Source organism: Balaenoptera musculus, chromosome 8 (genome assembly GCF_009873245.2).
Source record: "Balaenoptera musculus isolate JJ_BM4_2016_0621 chromosome 8, mBalMus1.pri.v3, whole genome shotgun sequence".
In the NCBI taxonomy this organism is placed as follows: Eukaryota; Metazoa; Chordata; class Mammalia; order Artiodactyla; family Balaenopteridae; genus Balaenoptera; species Balaenoptera musculus.
Window position 1 is genome coordinate 69716655 of NC_045792.1, and position 19543 is coordinate 69736197.

The window sequence follows — 19543 nt, forward strand, 5'->3', positions numbered from 1 at the left end:
TTTAGGATTTTAGGATATCATTTGTCATCAAAGACCCTTTGCCTCAAATGATCCCTTCCCCAAGAGTCAAATTAAATGAACATGTTAAAAATAGTTGATGCCTGTGGTTCTACCGAGACTCCCCTATCTAGACAATACACATGAAAGTAAATTAGAACAAGAAGCCTTGCCTCACTTGAGCAGAAGAATGAATCTTTGTCTTTTCTGAGATACTTGTTATAAAGTCATACTAATTACAGAGCCATTTCCTCTTTTAGATGCATTATTTCCAATAATTCACTATGGAGGTGAGGCAAATGGTAACGGTTCATATCTCATCATTCACATTTCTCACTTGTATTTTTATATCTCATTTATTTCTCATTTCAGCCCATTATAATGACAAGAATAAGTTGGCATTTTCTTAAAGTATTGTCCTTTAACTAAGAATCTGGCAGTTTTGCTTTTTTAACAGGGTTGCTTGCTGATTCCAAATAGTTTATCTAAATGTAATTGTCACCTCAGAGTTCTTGTAATAACTGAGATAACATATCTGTAGGTACTCAATAAATGTTACTTCTCTTTCGTTCCTCTTCCCCTGAAACACCTACAACTCTGAGAACACATCCTAAAGCAGACTGCTATGGAACCATGCTGACACTATGTGCACAATTTGCTTCCACTCTGCAGATATTTATTTTTTTAATCTATTTAATTAATTAATTTATTATTGGCTGCGTTGGGTCTTTGTTGCTGCGTGTGGGCTTTCTCTAGTTGCGGCGAGCGGGGGCTACTCTTCGTTTCAGTGCACGGGTTTCTCATTGCGGTGGCTTCTCTTGTTGCGGAGTACGGGCTCTAGAGCACAGGCTCAGTAGTTGTGGCACACGGGCTTCAGTAGCTGTGGCTCGCGGGCTCTAGAGCGCAGGCTCAGTAGTTGTGGCACACGGGCTTAGTTGCTCTGCAGCATGTGGGATCTTCCTGGACCAGGGCTCGAATCCGTGTCCCCTGCACTGGCAGGAGGATTCTCAACCACTGCGCCACCAGGGAAGCCCCACTCTGCAGATATTTAATGGAACTATTTAATAAGAAGTTAAAGATAGTAAAAAAGTGAAGTATGTGTCTTTGTTAGAAATAGGTGAATGGACAAACAATGAAATTAAGAGTGATAAAGAGTAGGGCTGAAGTCTGCTTAAGTAAAAGTAGAGATTGCTAGTAATGTGTCCACTTTCTCTCTGCCAATTCCTCCTTCTGACCAAGGAGACTGACCAAGGTTAGATTCAAAGCCCAAAGCATAGAATAAAACAAAGTTAACTTACACATAGTAATCAAATTCATATTTGCTGCATCTGCCCCATCATAAAAATCCATTTATTTTAGTTAATTTAAAAGACACTTGACCAGTGGTGCTTTAGGGAGGTGATATCTTGACAACATTTACATGATCCTAAGGTCCAGAAGAATCTTGAATCAAGAATAGAATCCATGTCTAAAGATATATAAGCTTGAATTCTACCTAAAGATTCAAATTAAAATATATAAACAAGACAATACAAGAGTAACATTTTACCTATTACTTTAGATTCAATAAATCAGAGAAACTGTAACATACAATTCACCAACTCTGAAAATTCTGACCCAACTAATAGTGAATTGTTGCTCTCCTTTGTCTCAGATCTTATCTGAATATATATATGCTTTACTTCTTGTTCTGCATCTCACTCTACCAACACACTCAAAATTACCCCATGATTTGTATATTTGTGTGTTTGCCCAACACGGTTGCAGCCAGTGTCTGTGAGTGTTTTTACACCTTCATTCACAAACCAAATCTGTCTACTCACAGCAGTATTTTAGAGTTTTATCAACATATCTCAATCATGTATCTATTACCGATCATGCTCTTATTACACTCCACCATCACTGAAAGTACTCCTTCTTAACTTCCTCTGGACTTCAAAGAATGTTTTTGTTGTAGTATCTTTGAATCCAAGTTCCTCTTATTCCACTTTGTCTGAGTACCATTGAGGAGGCTAGTTTTAGACTCCTGACCTTGAGTTCAATGAGGCTTAGATCTAGCACACCTGCCTGCTTTCAAATTCTCCTCTGGGATAGCATCACATAGCAATTACATATTGAACAAGTCCATCTCCTTGTATAAAAGTGTGTCTGCAAAGGTTCATTTTTAGTTAGTGTGGCAGAAGTATCTGGGTCAATGCCAATTTTTAGTATGGAATCTTTGATTTTCTCTTTAATGGTCACACAATGACCATAGACACATCTTACTCCCAAGAAGATACAAAGTAGGAAGCAACATTTCAACAGTTTCCAAAAATAAGACAAAAGATTTCTTCTGAAAATGTATGTTTGGTTTATGGGAGAAAGAGAGAGACGCAAGTAGGTAGAAAGGATGTTATTTTTCTAGATTATCACGTTAATAAACAGAAACAAGGTCCATTTGCACCTTACCTAGAAGATTCACGAATCTAAGAGAATGAAGGTAATAATGGAGATTATAAGGATTGTATGTAAGAATGAAAAATGAAAGAAGGGGCAGAGGAGATGAGAAGGTAGAGAGGAGAGCAGCAGGGACAGAGAGGAAAGTCACAGAAGAGAAGAGAAGGAAGACAGCAGAGAAGAGAAAGAGAGAATGGAGGAAAGAGGGAAACTGTCTAGTACTAAACCTAGCAATGTGGCAGGGGTTGGGGACAGGGAAGAAAAGGTCATAAAAGCCAACTGTACCCATTATTTTTTTTCTAAAATATTTCCCCTTTCACAGAGATTGAAAAAATGAGGTAAGTCAATTGTCTTCACAAATACTAATTCTTATTTGACTTAATTAGCTTCATGGAACCGATGGCCCCACACCTTGCTTAAGAATTTCAATGGTCACATTTCTGCATAGTCAAAGTGATCCCAAACAATTTATCCAATGTATTACACATATAAACAAGTTTTTCTTCAAAACCAGGCACGATGGTCATTTTTTCCTCCGTTTTTCTGTCCAACAAACATAGTTATTATAGAAAACGAAAGGAAAATTCCACTCTTCATTCGTGTTTGAGTTCCTCTGGCTTGCTAAAATATCCTGGCCTGTAGCATAAGATGTAATTCCATGTATATCTATTTCTTTTTTCCTTAAAAAGAAGACTTTTACAAGATTCAATTATATAAGATTTAAATAGAACAGCAAGTTTTTATATCCATGGCTCTGGAGAGGTGTGCTTTTTTTCTTTCTTCTGTCCTTTCTATTTTTCTTTACAGAGTGAAAATTATTTTATCAAGAAGTTTCAATTTACATTATTAAAAATATGTGGTGACCATCATCACAAGTCTGCTTTTCTTTATGATATATATACTCTTCACAAAAGTACTTAACTTTTTTTAGAGCTAAAATTAAGAACGTATTAGAGTTGAGGGAAAAAGCATGGTCATGAAGACAAACAATCTCAAATTTGAAATCAACCTCTATCATTTTCTGTTACTCAAGAAAGTTGATAGAACACTCTGAGTCTCAATTTCATCAACTATAAAAATGGGTGTAATAACAGTTTCTACCTCACAGGGTAATGAGGATGATTAAATAATAAAATTCTCATGGCAAATATACATAAAGCATTAACAGAACATCTGGCACAATTAAGCACTTAGAACATGGTGTTATTAACAGGCTATATATGTCACTAGTGGAGTACAAAATTTATCTTTCTAATGATAAACAGGCAATGGAATTAGTATCTTGTGTAGGAGACTCAGGTGAAGACGCAGGTCTACAATGGTAGACCTGTACATCAACTATGCTTCAATTAAAAAAAAAAAATCTTAGACCAAAGAACATGCAGATCAAGACTTTTTTTAAAAGTGCTTACTTTAATACAATATTTTTCAAACTATGGATTGAATGAGTGATAAAGTCAATTTTCTGAGTACGAATCAGCATTTTTTATTAAAAAGGAGACAAGGGAACTGAGGAGAGAGGAAGCAACAGAAAAAGAGGCAAGGATAGGGAAGAAAAGAGAAAATAAAACACATTGCACATATTAAGGATAAGTATTGTTCATGTAAACTTTTTACTTTGGTTATATTAGATTGCATACTGGGTCAGATTAGAAATTCACTTCTTACTCTGAATCACAGTCAAAAAAGTTTAAAAGCCTGCTAACTTAATGGAAACTAGGACATGTGAATCCATGAGCTTTTGTATAACAGGAAAAGGGCCAACCAACCACCTTGCTCATTCAAAGGTTTCTCTAATTCATGCAGTGTAGCAAATGAAGCCATCTAGTGCCCTTCTGGGTATCTTGTGATATCTTCTTATTTGAAATACTATAGACAGAAGTAGCTACCTATCAGAGATTAGCCAAGGGCAAGAGGGTAAGATTATATGGCTTCTGGATAACCAGTCTAGCTCTAGACTCATGAAGCATGCAATGATGTAAAATGAAAAAAAGTTAGTAAAATTAAAGGATTTAAGATATTTTTCACATTCGATAAATTCAGGCACTTACAAATAAAAGATCGAGGAAATGGCTCTTCTCCTAAAAATCTGATGGATTTGTAGAATAACTGGACAGCATAGTGCCACCCAGTACACTTTACTTAAATAAACTCAGTAATATTTATCTCTCTTTTTGCAAGATATATAGGGTATGTGTGGGTTTGGGGTGGCAGGAAGGGAGAGAAGTGTTCAAGAGGAAGGTGCATATAAGTGGTTGTGTTCACTTCAGTCTTATTTCAAACCAAACCAGTATGGTGGTCAGCTGTCAGCCAAAGAGAACAGGGGCAGGAACAGAGCCAATCAAGCGGTGTTAAGTAACCCAGTCATTCCATAGAAATCTGTACAGCTCTTGTTCTCTGGCAATACAGCTGGCAACAGCACAGCAGTAATTTGAGGGGTTTTCTATAGGGTGCTTATGAGTTTGATTTCACTGTTGGCTTCTTGCCATTGCAACCTATACACTGGGTAGCTCTGTTTGTGAGTTACCCAACTATGTGCTTGGATGATAAAGAATCAGATTTTTCACTTAGTAGGCATGAAGTCAGCTGAGTTTTCACTTTGCCAAATGTGTCTTTTTTTTTTTTATTTTTTCAAACTTCCCAGGTTAAGAAAAATACATGGTTTGTATTGCCAAGCACTTTCTCCCTACACTTTGAGCCATGTATTTCTTTGGGAAACTAAATTCTATTTTACCCATAATTCATCAAACTGTTTTCTCTGACAACTTAAATCTTTAGAGCCTTTTAAAATACCACTTCTCTCATTTTCTCCCCACTACTCTCCTTTTTTCATACTTTCCCCTTGGCAATCAAAAAATACATACAGTTTGCCAGATTTGAAGTAAAGGGATGAATATAATTCAACTGCTGAGATTCAAGATGATGTTTTACATGTGACCAAATAAACTTTCCATTACCTATTTGCACTTTCATATGACTTTCTTCGGATACTCTCAAAGGACATAATGTAGTTAAACAGTAATGTTATGTAAACAGTTGCCAGTGCATGGCAAATTCAGGTTTTGCTTTTTGGAACTTTTTGGAATTTCTTTTTCCAAATATTTTCGATCTCCAGTTGGTTGAATCTGCGGATGCAGAATCCTCGGATAAGGAGAGCCACCTGTATTTAATTTTGAGTCAACTTCAGCTGCTTCCTATATGCATATATCACTTCATCTTATATAAACCTAATTAATAATACATTCCAAAACTGTTCTGATATTAGAAACTGAACTACTATCACCAGTGCTACCATTTAAAAACCAAAAGCCAAAATTATGGGAGTGGGGTGGGGGAGAAAGTAGAAGATATACAATGAAAATACTTGGAATATACTGTAAAGCATAGTGAATGAGCAGAAGTATTGATCTTCTCCACCCTTTTGGTTCATCAGTGTAAAATTAGGAAATGCTCCTTCTTCATTCTCAAAATATATAAACCTCCAGTAGGATGCCCTTTATTTGTAAACAGATATACATCTTCATGCCAGGGCCATCCATTCCCTCTTACTTCAGCCAGAATACCCAGTTACTTTCTTTCCATAGCTAGGGACAACAGGAAGTCCTCCCAAATTCTGTTTCAAGGAGTGTTTCATTTCCACTGTTGGGCACTGGCAGAGCGGAAGTAGGAAATGTCAAATCCCACCATCAAAAATTGGTCAAAGGAATGTTACTGAGGTTAGATTTCAAAATGAGATTTCATACCAAAACCACTCAACAGGCAGTAGTTAGCTACTATAGTACTCTCAGTAGTATAATTCAGCCATATTATAAGGTTAAATGGGTTTCAGTAGGTTGCACAAGTAATCAAATCACCATCTATAACATATTTTCTATAAAAATATCCATTCCAAATTCCAAACAACAAACTTTCTGAACTTCTCCCATTAGTTAGTTGGAAATTGCCTACAAATACATCCTTGTGTATACTTCAAAGAAGTCTTTTGTGATACAGATTTAAAAATAATAAAAAACAGGTAACTGACTATTAGCCTTTTTTAAGTAGGTCATATGCTTTACAAAAGGGTAAGCACAAATTTGAAAAAGCAAGAATTCAATGTGAAAGTTATAAATTACTTCCTCATTTACTATATATGAAGTCTGGGATTTTCAAATACAGTACTTGGAAGTATGCATGAAAAATGATTATTAGTGGCTATAACACATTGTTAATATGATGACAACAAGAGCTGTAATCATGCCAATCCTACGAATTATGGGTAATGGGGAAAATACAGACAGTTTCTAAAACTGTATGTATTATTATGTTCTCCTGAATATAAGTGATGCAGATGCTGCCTAAAAAAATACACAAAGTTTCTAAGCTGAGGGCACTAGGAAAGTAACACAACTTCAAGTCAACCCATTCTCATAAAAATTTGAGAGAAATAACTTAATCATCTGTATAACTCAATACCTTCTTTTCATATATGAGCAAGGCTGTATGGATCCATAAAAATGTCATCTGAGCAGAGCTTTGAACATCTAGCATCAGAACTTCTTATAAAGCCACCAAATGTATTGTACTGATATGCTTAAATGATCTTCTAATAAAAGCCAATTTCAAATGAGTAAGAAAAACGAGCCTGCTATAAAAATGCAAGCAATGTTCACAGACAAAACCTGGATTCAAAGGAAAGATGGGTGGGCATAAATTATGTAAGTGTTTATGGGAAATAACACATGGATTTTTTTGGTAAAAATTAGAATGGAATTTTATTTGTTTAAGAAACTGGGGGGAGGGAGGAGAGAGGGAGATATTAGGCCTTCTCCTGAGGTAGCACAAAGCATAACTGAATACATCATTGCTCTCTTACGTTTAACATAAATAAGATATTGAGACTTGCAGTATGAAGTCAGAAGTATTGCCTGTAACCAACTGCACTGTGACATTCTCATTCATCTGCTGAGCCTGAAGTCCCACTGCAGCTGAAGACTTTGATGACTCAGGACTTCCAAACCCTCCCCCTGAGCACACTGCTAGTGGACACCACAATGCACAAGCTCCGAACTCATTCTTCACCCACCCCTCTCTGCCACCAGTAATCACTTTCTTTACCAGCATGCTGTCCTTCAGCCACAGGAGTTGTGCATTAAAATCAGAGCCTTGCTAAACATCTCTGTCAGTTCAGCTGGATATGGAAGATCCACTCATTCAGTTGCACCCACTGGAGTAGTTCCTCATTCTGGGTACTGTGCATTCTAAACAACTGTGAGGTCTCCATTGAAGAAGCATGTTTAAGTGGTATGTCCTTGTTGTTTGTGACTGGGCAAAAGTGTCAGTGTATGTGTGTTTTGGGTAACACTGTGAATGTGTATATATATGTGTGTGTATATATATATATATATATATATATATATATATATATATATCTGCATCAGCATATATCCAAACATCTGAGGGTATAGAGCTGCATGGAACTGAATTTATCATTTTCCTCTTGAAGTACATAATACAGACAAATAGCTGCAGTTAATATATAGCATTTTATAAAATAAATCATTGTATTTGTGTAGAGGAACTTAACAGGACAATAGGGCAGGCCTCTTGCACATCAGTTGGGATGAGAGGGGGGAACACTGTGTTCTTTCTCTGCACCAAAACAACAAGTTAGAAAATAAATCTGTCTGGAAAAAATTATCTCAGGTTTTGCCAAGGGAAGGGGAGTTAGGGAAGTTTGAGGTTTCTTATCAAGAAAAACTGACAGCAAGCCTTCATATTAGACTGTATATGTCTATCCACTAAGATTTTACAGGAATGAGAAAAGTATTCTTACCAAGAAAGTTAAGTTCAAATGAAATATTGTTTCTCAAGAATGACTCTAAAGAAGATTTGAAGTTTTCATCAGTGGTTCTAAGAAAACAATTTATAGTGCTTTAAGTGAAATAAGGGTAAGTGGCATTTCATTGCAATGTGCTGCGATGGCCTATATGACTTGAACAGTACAAATGAGATTTCCTGGGATTTTGTTTTCCCTTAGAAAGGAAAACAGGAAGGAGAATTCTTACACAGTGATAAGGCATAAGGCAAGAAATGGACATATAAATAACCGTTAGCTAAGTGTAAAGGATCCCTGAAGAAAGGGAAGAAACCCAGGAGATGTGTACATCAAATAAAAATGGAGAATATGGCTGTATTTCAGCTCAAACCAATATTCCCTTTTCAGGAACCATCCCCTCTGGCTCACTGCTGACAATCCATAGATAGCATATGAGTGAGATAAGTTCGTAAGATAAACAGGGATGTTCCACGGCGGGTAAATAAATTTGTTTCCACTGAGATAATTATTCTTACCATGTGTCACTGCTCTCATGGCATGAACAGGACAGGTGATGACATCCTATAAAATGCAATTTTTATTCCTATAAAAATATATCTCGATGTCAGCATTGAGATATATAACTCATTCAGCCCTCATGAATATTTTTTTGCTCTGAAGCTATGAGTGAGTTTTTGCTTTTACTGTTGTTCTTGTTTCTTGTCTTTTTTAAAAAAATGCTGTCATCAACTGTGCAATACTCTTAAGACACTAGGGGGAAAAAATGGGACTGTCATTATCTTAGGCTACCTGGTCCTATGTAAGGATTACATATGTTATTATGTGGGATAGCTGAATATAATTGTTTTACTTGAATTTTTTTAAGGTTAACATCTGCATCATATAATCTCTATGCAATACCTGTATCCTCAAATCAAAGCGCTCTCCCAAACCTCATGTCTTTTCAGACCTAACCTAGGCAACAACAAGAAATCACAAGCCTTTGTACCAACAAATAATTTTTCCAACTATAATTCATTAGTACCTTATTCCAAAAACATATGAATACTTACAAGATGGTTAATCCTCATTAAAAACTAAGATTACATGACATAATTACATGTAAATAAGAAAAATGAATTAAACTCTTACCCTTTCCTATGTCAGGCACTAGTTGTGAATCATATATACAATTAGAGCTATATTGCTAAGCTAAAAATATTGGTAAAGATCTAAAAATGACAAACAGTGCCTTTTAAATTAATGTCTTATTAGTTGAGTGAAGTACACTGACAAAGAATAATTTATGCTTATTCAGACTGCACTCGACATCTTCAGGTGTTTCCAAATGAGCTCACAGAAGAGTGATTAAATGCATCTGATAACAAGCCACACATTGCTGAAATTACTTACCGCCTCATTTTATGATTAATTAAACATGTAGATTAAAGTTGCAAAAGAATTTAGATTAATGAGCAAGTTAAGTCTTGCTGATATAAGTGAACTGGGAATTGGATGCTCTGTGGAACTTTATAAACATGCATTTTGTAATGAATAAGACAAGGCTACATGCAGAATCGTGGCCACCAGGGCCTTTTGACGATGCAGTCTTTTTTAACATGGTTTGACAGCTTTCAAATAACATTCTTCCATAGGCTTTAAACTTTGTGCTTTGCTGTAAAACACAAGACTACATAACTCATGTACCAAGAGTACGATTATTTTCAAGCTCTCCAAGGTAATGACCCCCTGTAGCAGCAGCTGTTCAGAAAAAATTACAAGCTCAATTGTTATTTTAATCAGAGATAGTTTTGTAGTTAAAAGCAGTTATGCAACTTGTAAAATTATATGACACCTCATCAGTACCTTCTCTTCAACACTCCTTCCTCCAGAAGTAAAACCATCCCCAAAAAGTCATAGCTTTCCAGAGGACTTATTAGCAAAGTAGGGTGCTCAGTCATTCATAAAATATTCAAAACCATTTATTAGTGAGGTTTCTGTGCTAGGAAAGGTAATATTTAAATTTATGATGACTTATCAGCTCCAAGATTGTGTCAAAATATCTGCTGGGGTTTGCTGAGTATCCAATTTTTCTCTTAAGATCAGCTTTACCTAATCGGAGTAGTTTAGACTGTGTCAAAAGCCAAGTTGGACTGTATGGTTTTCCAGGGCAAGAGAAATTCAGGTTGTTCACAAAGATGTAGTGCATTCTCCTTTGCAAGGGATACAGAAGTGGCAAGAAATTGAGCCAAAGTTACCAAACAAGCTTTTGGTTTAAAACCTATTCCATTTTTATTACATAGTTTGTAGCACAATACCATTTATTACTACCATAGCAAAATGAAAGCATTCCTGCAAATTCTTTGAATGGATCCAATCTGCTGTCTAAAATATATTTCTACTTCTTTTCTACTCTACTTATTTTCAGACCTTATGTATAATTCATTTCTTGGCAAGAGTGAGATTTTTATAGTGTAAAATTTTTTCCTTTTAATTCAGATTTTTTATACTCTAAAGAATTACCAAGAAAACTATGGAAATTTTTACCTAAGGATGAAAAGGAGCTGCTTCATGACACAGGTGGCAAATTACCATCATTAACCCCACATATTTATCATGTGGACATAATTGCCCATTTGAAGATGTGAATGAAAATATAATATTGAGACATAAGCCTGACTATATTGAAATTTATTAAAAGCTTATAAGCATCCAAAACAAAATTGTGCCCATTTGATTTATTTCCTTCCAGTTTTAAGTCAATGTGTTTCACCAAATAGCAACAAAGATCCAATGCAGCCAAAAATAAAATAAAAATAAATAAATAAATAAATGGCCCTTTTTTAAAAAAAGCTTAATTTATAAGCTTTTTCCCCTTGTAGTTCAACTTGACTATAATAGTTAGGATTTCTAGGTAGAAATATGGACCCAAATACTTCAAGGACCAAATAATATCCTTTTTCTTCACATGAAAATTTAAATTCTTCATTTATACCCTTTAAAAGAAGAAATCTTACAACAAAGTGGTTATATTAGCCTGAAAGAGGCTAGTTTAGAGACCTAAAAATAATCCTTTTGTGATCATAAAATGTATTTGGGTATGTGTGAGAAGGACATAGATGATTCAGACAGCTCAACAAGCCACCAAATTTTAAGGAGCAAGATCTTTCCACTTCAGTCATTGCCGTATTATTTCTAGGCCCCACATATTATGAGGTGTGTCCTGGAGTTACTAATAATTAAATAAAATTGTGTCACTCCTGTGGCATTTTATTACAGGAAGATTACAAGAAGATACATTTATTTCCCCATGAAAGCAATATTTGTAAAATAACTTTAAGTCCTAAATACTTAATATACTTAGCTATTACATGTATTATTATTAGCATGTTTTAAATTTTATGATAAATGCTTTATATAGTTTACCTGCATAGATTACGTAAATTTACTGGTTATTTAAAGTTAAGAGTTACATGTTTAGCTGAAATACCAAAACAGGTACTTCACTCTGAAATTATGAATAAATGGGCAATTTAAAATATCACAAATCAGCCATAATGCACTATAAGAATTCTTATGCATTATTTCATTAAATCAAGATGGTAATTTATTGTAAAGCGTTTTTTATTTCACAACACATAGTCATGTGGGCTATGAACCTTGCATTTCTAAGAAGTGACTAATATTTTCTTCATTTCATCTATAGTTTGAAAGAAAAGTATAAAAATACTCACCAGAAACTAAAATTAGATGACTAAACTCATTTTCACATGTGATTGGGCCCAGGTTTGTCAAGATGAACTATGAATGCATTAATATCCACAATACTGCCAAATGCTGAATTATTAATATTGCCAGCTCCTTGGTTTCAGTTCATGCCCTGTTGAGGAGTTTTGTGAGATTCATCAAAACTCAGCCTCTCAACATGTTTACAAGTATCATGGAGGCAACACGTCTTAAACTAAAAATAAGGTGACTTTCAACCAAGCAAACTGTCATCAAGGCCAGACTAAGATTCATAAATGCAAAGAACCAGTCTATAGTGAAGACAGCAGATGAAGTCAGGTGCTACCACATGCCAGATCCTTGCCAACTCAGCACCCAGCAGTTGAGATACTAGGTAGATGACTAAAGGTGGTTCTTCACTTGGCAGGATCAGCAACGTTATGCACTATACCTATGAGTTGTACATGTCAATGCAAGTATTCAAGAACCAAAAACTGCTGAAAATTGGCTCCAAAACTGCTATGGCTTATCAATTTTTATTCTATTGACTATGCAAATTCTTCAGTTCTCTAAACCAAGGACAGAGTTACTTAACTGGAAGAGTCCTGAATTTTTCCTTCAGTGAAAAAAATAAAAGATTACTCTGTTTTAGTTATGCTAGAACTCCTTTTAAAATCTCCATGTATCCAAAATATTTTTGTAAGTGCACATTAACAATGTTTTTTTATAAACCAATTGGAAATTTAAAGTATGATTACTTTTTAAAAGTCAAAAGTTTCTAAACTTTACTCTGTACCTTGTATTATATGATTTCCATGATGGTAAATTAATATCAAAACTGATTTTATTCATAAAACAAATAATTTAAAAGAATACAAGTAGTTTCCAGACTTGAAAAATTTTAGGATTTCTGACACTCATATTTCCAATCTTTCATTCAGTAGATATATTCCCTATAAATAGAAACATTTCTGAAAAATATTGAATTGTGGTAGTAAAATTGTTTCATTTGTATGTAAAGTTTAGCCAATAATCCTAATAGTTATAAACATAAGTTAAAACTAGAAGATGTAAAGCAACTGGGTGTTAAAGTTACTTAGGTCTTAGTATTAGACCACAAAAATGCAATGCAATCCTCATTTGCCATAAATCCTCATTTATTAATAGGAAATAAATGGGAACATTAGTTATACTCATAAATTATATATTATACCTGGGCTCTTATACAAAGTGATGAGGGGTCACAAAGTCCTTCTTGAAGCATTTTTCTTTCCTCATCAGAAGATATAGAATGTCTAAAAAGAAGAAACTAATAGTTATTGGACCCACTATCTGCAACATAAAATAAATTTACTCTATGCATTATATAATCTTCCCAACAACCACACCCATTTTACAGATGAGGGAATTGTGTCTCAGACAGGCTAGGTAATTTTCCAGAGTTACACCAGTGACAGAGATAAAAGTGAAGCCCTACTGAACCCAGCTCCAAGGTCCATTTGTTCTTTCTGTTATATTATGCTTATTTATCGCCTATAGTATTTTTTGTGTTTATGCTATTCTCCACTATCTAGAATTTCTTTCTGCTTCTTCTCAGTTAATCCATCCCTATCACTTCCTTCCAAGGTTCACAAGTATACTCCAAAAAGTATACTGTGTTCTCTCAGCACTTTGTTTAAAAGCCTCTTTTACAACAATTCAAGTTACACTGATTCACACAATATACATTTATGAAATGTTACCAACGTTACCATCTATATTCAGCAAGGTGCTGAAGGTATCACAAAATGGTTGCATTGACATACTACAATAAGTCTTTCCTAGTCTCCATTCTATACTCTTCTATCCTCTCTCAGCTTCACAATAACTTTAGAAGTAGTAGTAGTAGTATTTACTAGTACGATTGTCATTATCATTATCATTATTATATATTATCAACCTCAGCCAACCACCTTTTGCTCTCATGCTGCTCTCTGGAACTCCTCTACACTTTCATTCTGCTCAAATGTTCTCATCCACTAAACCATCTCTCTTTCCTTCCCAACCAAAAATTCTACTCTTGAATATTTCATAAAAGGTGTGAGATACTCTCGACTATTCATTTATGCAACAAAGATCTAAGCAGTTACTATATGCTGGAAACTAATGATAGATAAACAAGATAGATCTTATTTGTCTAAGAGCTTACAATCTACCACAAAATACAAACAAGTAAACCAAAATTTATAATGTAGATCCATGTCATCATGAAAGTATGTAAAAAAAAGTGATGTGAGTACAAAGAATAAAGAGTAATAATTCACCTGGAAGCCTTCATATGGAAGGTGGTATATAAAATAAAGCTTCATTATTGAACAGGATGCAGGTGGAGAAATAGCAATAGTGACTGATTATTGAATACTTTCTATGTGTGAAGCACTCAATATACTGCATGTTTAATATATATCATGTATTTTCTTCACATATGTAGACATTTCTGTTCCTGACCAGGGCGGACTAACAGGGACTGGATTCTTCTTGGGTTAAACAACTAAAAAAAACTGGATGAAATATATAAAAACAACAGTTTTCAGAAACTGGACATCAAGCAATGAAGAAGTGATTCCTGAGAAAGGAAAAACAAATGAGGTCATCTCTACAGTTGTCCCAGCTTACTGCCTCAAGAAAGAAATTACCAACTGCAGTGTACAGAGGCAAATCCTAATGGCCTCACTGAGTTAAGAAGACGAAGCTGGGAGTCTAGGGAGGCCAAGGTGGATATAGTTGGTAGGGCAAAGTAACAGAGGAGAAAGACCTGCACATAAACTTCCAGAGGTCTGCAGAGAATCCCTCACAATTACTGATAAGCACACATGTGTGAGGAAACTAACCAAAGTTAGGGAAAGATATACCTAAAAGGAGCAGAGAAGTCAATCCCCAGAGCTCACACAAATCCAGGAATAATTCAATTTCCCATCATCAAAGTGTAAAACTTCACAATGCCAGGGGCACTGGACAGAATACTCAAAAGAGTATTGCCTCAGCAGTGCAGAAACTTAGCCTTACACTATAGGCTGCACTGGTTCCAACTGACAGTGCTTAAAAGCAAGTATTGAAAGGATCAAACTGTTTCCAAGTATCTTAACTACATACCAGAAAAAACATCAAAAAATATTTATAGAAATACTGAAAGATTCAGCACTCAACAAGGTAAAATTCACACAATTTCTAGCATCTAATAACAAATCACCAGTCATGCAAAGAAGCAGAAAAATACCACTCATTATGAAGAGAAAAAGCAATCAATTGAAACTTGTCCAGAAATGACACAGATGATAGAATTAGTAGACAAGGATATTAAAATAGTTATTAGTTGCATTCTATTTGTTCATGAAACTAAAATAGACTGAACATACTAAGTAGAGATATCAAACATACAATATAGACCCAACTATAACTTCTAGAGATAAAAAATACAATGTCTGGGATGAAAAATCACAGGGGTGGAATTAAAAGCAGATTTGACACTGCAGGACAAAGACAAGTAAACTTGAAGGCTTATCAATAGAAACAATGCAAAATGAAACAGGATGGGGGGGAAAAAGATGAAAAAATGTGAACAGAATCAGAGAACTGAAGAACAACTTCAAGCTGCCTAATATGTGTGTAATTGGATTCCACAAAGAATGGGAGTTAAAAAAAAATTCTGAAGTAATAATGGCTGAAAATTTTTCAGATGTGACAAAAACTATAAGCCTACAGATACAAGAATCTCAAAAAACCCAAGCTCAAGAAACATTACGAAAACTACACTAAGGCACATAGTAATCATGTTGCTTACAACCAATGTAAAAAGAGAAAATCTTAGAAGCAGCCAGAGGAAAATGACACATCATACACAGAGAAACATAATAAAAATTAAGGCAGACTTCTTTCTGAAAACAATGCAAGCCAAAAGACAATGGATCAATTTTTTAAATTACTGAACCACGAAAAGTTAATCTAAAAGGCTATACCTAGCAAAATAAAGATTTTTCAGAAATATAAAAGGTGATGGAAGTATCACCATCTCACCAGCAGACATAATCTACAAGAAATATTAAAGAGGTCCTTCAAGCAGAAGGTAATTTACCAAATGGAAATCTGAATATACACAAAGAAATAAAGTACATTGAAAATGGTAAATATGTGGGTAAGTATGAAAGACTATTTTTATTTTTTAAATATCTTTAAAATATTGACTATTCAAAGCAAAAATAATAAAAATTATCTTTAGATTTAACATATGTAGAAGTAATGTGTATGACAATAGCACAGAGGCTAGGAGGGAGAAACGGAAGTATGCTATTGTAAGATTCTCATTCCATGTGTGATGTGGGATAATATTACTTGAAGTACGACTGTGATAAGTTGTATAGGGTTGCTATAACTACTAAAGCAACCACTAAAATATATTAAAACAAAAAAATTAAGAAGCCAATATGGGATTTTAAATGAAATCATAAAAATTCTCAATAAATTAAAAGGAAAACAAGAAAAAGGGGAAACAGGATGATGAACAGATGGTACAAACAAGAAACAAAGAGCATATCATATATTTAAACTCAACCATGTCAATAATCACATTAAATGTAGATGGTCTAAACACCCAAATTAAAAGGGAGAGATTGTCATGCTGGATAAAAAAGCAAGACTCAACTGCATGCTGGCTACAAGAAATCCACTTTTAAATGAAGACACAATACTTTAAAAGTGAAAGGATAGAAAATATATACCACGGTACCACTAATAAAAAGAAACCTGCAGGGCTACCAGACAAAGTAGATTTCAAAGCCAAGAATATTACTATGGATAAAGGGATTTTTATACAATGATAAGGGTGTCAACTCAGTAGGAGGACATAATGACCCTAAACATGTATCCACCTAATAGAGCTTCAAAATACAGAAAAACTAATAAAATTTCAGGAAGAATTTTAATCAGAGTTCTCAAAATCTCTCTCCCTCAATTAAGGGTAGAACACGTAAACCAAAAAAATCAGTAAGGATATTGAAGACCTGGACAGCACTGTCAACAAACTTTACCTAGTTTACATTGATAGAACTTGCCAACCAACAAAAGAACTAGTAATTCAATAACAGAAAGATATCTTGAAAATCTGTAAATATTAGGAAATAACACTTCTAAATGACACATGGATCAAAGAAGAAATCAAAAGGGAAATTAGAAAGTATTTTGAATTGAATAAAAATGTAAACACCACATATTAAAATTTATGGAACACAGCTAAAGCAGTATTTAGAAGTAAATTTTATAGCACTGAAACCTATATTGAAAAAGGGGGTCTCAAATCAATGATCTCAGCTTTCACCTTAAGAAACTAGAAAAAGAAGGGCAACATAAACCCAAAGTATACAGAAAAAAATGAAATAATAAGACTAAAAGCAGAAATCAATAAAATAGAAAAAAGGAAAGCAATATTAAATTTGATGTATTTACATTCAGATAGCATAAATGAGAGGCGACATCAATAAATATTCTACAAATATTAAAAGATATGTATTATGAACAAATCTATGCTAATAGATTAAAAAATTTAGATAAAATGCACTTAAATAAACCACATAACTTAGATGAAATAGCTAACTTCAATAGCCCTATATCTATTTTTTAAAACTGTTTTTGTAGTTAAAAACCTTCCCCAAAAGAAAACTCCAAGCCCAGATGGTTTCATTAGTGAAGTCTTTCAAGTATTTAAAAAGTAATAAATCACAGCTCTGCATGTCAATATTTTTGAGTGTTTTAAAGGGTTATTCTGAATAAAAGTCCTTGCTCACAGTAAAAAAAAATAAAATAAAATAAAGTAAAATAAAATAAAAAGTAATAATACCTACTGTACACAAATTCTTCCAGAAAATTGTATAGAAGGTAATACTTCACAACTCATTGTATCAATATAAGGCTACAGTAATCAAGTAATCAAGATAATGGCATAAAAAAATAGACAAATAGATCAATGGAACAGAATACAGACTGCAGAAATAAACCTATATATATATGGTCAACTTATTTTCAACAAAAGTGCCAAGGCAATTTAATGGGGAAAAAGATAATCTTTTCAGACAGTGGCACTAGAACAATTGGAGAGCCATAAGCCAAAATATATACCACAAACTTCACCTCACCCTATTACAAAAATTACCTCAAAACGAATCATACATCTAAATTAAAAGCTAAAACTATAAAACTTCTAATGGAATGCATAGAAAAAAATCTTAGTAACATTGGGTTTTGCAAAAATTTCTTGAATGTAACATAAAAAGCATGAAATATAAAACAAAAGCAAGAGGGGGAGATCTTAAAGATGATGGAGGAGTAAGACGTGGAGATCACCATCCTCCCCACAAATACATCAGAAATACATATACATGTAGAACAACTCCTACAGAACACCTACTGAACACTGGCAGAAGACCCCAGACTTCCCAAAAGGCAAGAAACTCCCCACGTACCTGGGTAGGGCAAAAGAAAAAAAAAGAAACAGAGACAAAAGAATAGGGACAGGACCTGCACATCTGGGAGGGAGCTGTGAAGGAGGAAAAGTTTCCACACACTAGGAAGCCCCTTCACTTGTGGAGACAGGGGGTGGCGGTGGGGGAAGCTTCGGAGCCACGGAGGAGAGCACAGCAACGGGGGTGCAGAGGGCAAAGCGGAGAGATTCCCGCACAGAGGATCAGTGCCGACCAGCACTCACCAGCCTGAGATGTTTGCCTGCTCACCAGCCCGAGCGGGTTGGGGCTGGGAGCTGAGGCTCGGGCTTCGGAGGTGAGATCCCAGGGAGAGGACTGGGGTTGGCTGTGTGAACACAGCCTGAAGGGGGCTAATGCACCACAGCTAGCCGGGAGGGAGTCCGGGAAAAAGTCTGGAACTGCCTAAGAGGCAAGAGAACATTGTTTCCAGGTGCACGAGGAGAGGGGATTCAGAGCACCGCCTAAACAAGCTCCAGAGACGGGCGTGAGCCACGGCTATCAGCGTGGACACCAGAGACGAGCATGAAACGCTAAGGCTGCTGCTGCCACCACCAAGAAGCCTGTGTGCAGGCACAGGTCACTATCCACACCGCCCCTCATGGGAGCCTGTGCAGCCCGCCACTGCCAGGGTCCCGTGATCCAGGGACAACTTCCTCGGGACAACACACGGCGTGCCTCAGCCTGTTGCAATGTCACGCCGGCCTCTGCCACCACAAGCTCACCCTGCATTCTGTACCCCTCCCTCCCCCGGGCCTGAGGGAGCCAGAGTCCCCTAATCAGCTGCTACTTTAACCCCGTCCTGTCTGGGAGAAGAACAGACACCCTCAGGCGACTTACACGCAGATGTGGGGCCAAATCCACAGCTGAACCCCAGGAGCTGTGCGAACAAAGAAGAGAAAGGGAAATCTCTCCCAGCAGCCTCAGGAGCAGTGGATTAAATCTCCACAATCAACTTGATGTACCCTGCATCTGTGGAATAACTGAATAGACAACAACTCGTCCCAAAATTGAGGCAGTGGACTTTGGGAGCAAATGTAGACTTGGGGTTTGCTTTCTGCATCTAATTTGATTCTGGTTT

General features: G+C 35.5%; 1 protein-coding gene across 12 annotated transcripts in view; it reads right to left on the reverse strand.

Annotated features, from left to right (window-relative positions):
- The window catches only part of SOX6 (SRY-box transcription factor 6), a 621895-nt gene that overhangs the window by 486876 nt on the left and 115476 nt on the right, over window positions 1–19543 (reverse strand). For all 12 annotated transcript variants that reach the window (XM_036861756.1, XM_036861767.1, XM_036861768.1 and 9 more), the window contains exon 3: window positions 13170–13251. The gene's annotated coding sequence lies outside the window, so the exon portion shown is untranslated. The remainder of the gene's footprint in view (window positions 1–13169; window positions 13252–19543) is intronic.